Genomic DNA, 2,275 nt, shown 5'->3' with positions numbered 1-2,275 from the left:
GTCTTTTGTGTCTCTGGTAAGATTGATTCACAAGTATTTTATTTTATTTTTTGGCAGCTATTTTAAATGATATTGATTTCCTTATTTCTTTTTAGCAATCTCTTTGCTGGTGTAGAGGAATCCAACTGATTTTTGGATGTTGATCTTGTATCCTGTCACGATGCTAAATCTCTTAATTAGTTCCAGTAGATTTTTGACTGAGTCTCTTATGTTTTCTAGGTATAGGATCATATCATTATTTGCTAATTCTTGTTTAAATATTTGGTAAAATTCTCTAGTGAATCTATCTGGTTCAGGACTTTATTCTCTTGGAAAGTTTTTTAATTATTGATTCAGTTGTCTACAGCTGTTATCATTCTATGCATATTTTCAATTTTTTTTCCTTGAACCAGTTTAAATAATGTGTGTGTTTCAAGGAACTTGTCCAGTTCCTCTAGTTTACCTAGATGTTGGCATAAAATTGTTCATAGTATTCTTTTAAAATCCTTTTTATTTCTGTTAGATGAGTAGTAATCTCCCCATTTTCGTTTCTTATTTTAGTTATTTGTGTTTCCTATTTTTTTTCCTTTGGCATTCTAACTAAAAATTTATGAATTTTACTACTCTTTTTGAAGAGCAAATTTTTCATTTCATTGATTTTCTCTGTTGTCTTTCTATTCTTTATTTCATTTATCCCTGCTCTTATTACCTTCATTTTGGTAGCTTCAGGCTTGGTTTGCTATTTTTCTTCTAATTCCTTGAGTTGTAAAGTTAGGCTATTGATTTGAGATCTTTCTTATTTTGTAAGGTAGGCATATGCCACCAAATATTTCCCTCTGAGAAACTTTCACTGCATTCCACAAATTTTGTTATGTTGTGCTTTCATTTTCATTCAAGTATTTTCTGATTTCTCAGTTTCTTCCTTGATCCATTGGTTGTTTAATAGTATGTCACTTAATTTCCACACATTTTTGTGTTTTTCAGTTTTATTTCTGTTATTTCTAGTTTCATTCCACTGTAGTTGGAGAAGATTCTTTATATGATCCCAGTCTTTATAAATTTATTTATAAAGGCTTGTTTATGACCTAAGTTATGCTCTATCCTGGAGACTGATGCATGTGCACTGGAAAAAAAAAATGTGTATTCTCTTGTTGTTGGGCAGAGTGTTCTATACTTGTTGTTAGTTGGTTTATAATGTTGTTGAAGTCCTCTGTTTTCTTATTGATCTTCTGTCTAGATGTTCTGTCCATTATTGAAAGTCATATAATGAAGCCTCCAATTACTATTGTTTTGTTGTTGTTGTTAGGTGCCCTTGAGTCATCTCCGATTCATACACAGTGACCCTATACACAGCAGAACGAAACACTCCCCGGTCTTGTGCCAGCTTCATGATCCTTGCTATACCTGAGCACATCATTGCAGCCACTGTGTCATAGTAATATTACCATTGTAGAAGAGTCTATTTCTCCCCTCAATTGCTAATTCTTTATTATTATTATTATTGTGATCTGGGTGAAAGTTTACAGAGAAAATTCACTTTCCATACAGTAGTTCACATACACTTTGTCTCGTGACATTGACTACAATTTACCCCAATGCAACAGCTCCCCTCACACTTCCTCCCCATAGTTATCTCTTCCCTGTGTGTCCATTCCTCCATGCATTCCTGCTTCATATATTTTTTGGTTCTGTTATTAGGTGCATATATATTTCTAAATGTTATATTTTCTTGATGAATTGACTATTGATATAAAATATCTTTATTTGTCTCTTATAACAGTGTTAGGCATGAACATGGCTTTCGCAGTTCCCTACTATACATGGGAGCATTTCAATGTCTTCAAAATCTCTTTCCCTGATCTTATTTCCTAGGTTTTTCAGGCTTTCTAAAGTTTTCCCTTTAGTCTGATATCTCTTTCCCTAGCCTGCTGAGGCTATCGTATATTTTTTAATGCTTTGGGAAAATGCCGCCCAGTGGGCTGCTCCAACCCTAAGGAGGTTCTAGGGGGCATGAAACAGAGGCAAGCCCCTGAGTTAATCCCTCAGGGAACCACAACTCATAACAAAGCACACAACTCCAATTCTTTGAGAACATAGTGCATATTACCACTTTTGAAGCCAGCAAGCTGCACCAGGAACATAGGACACCATCCCCATAATCTCCAATCTGGAGAGTGGGGGTGTTAGCAGAGTAAGAAAAAATACTATAATGCTCTCCTACTGAAATTTGGGAAATTTTTCCTTCAAGAATTCCTATGATTATTATTTTTCTTTTTAGATTCCAAAGTTTATAAAA

Source organism: Orycteropus afer, unplaced genomic scaffold (genome assembly GCF_000298275.1).
Source record: "Orycteropus afer afer isolate SDZICR_OR568_19922 unplaced genomic scaffold, OryAfe1.0 scaffold00327, whole genome shotgun sequence".
Taxonomy (NCBI): domain Eukaryota; kingdom Metazoa; phylum Chordata; class Mammalia; order Tubulidentata; family Orycteropodidae; genus Orycteropus; species Orycteropus afer.
Note: the sequence above shows the minus strand (reverse complement) of the source record.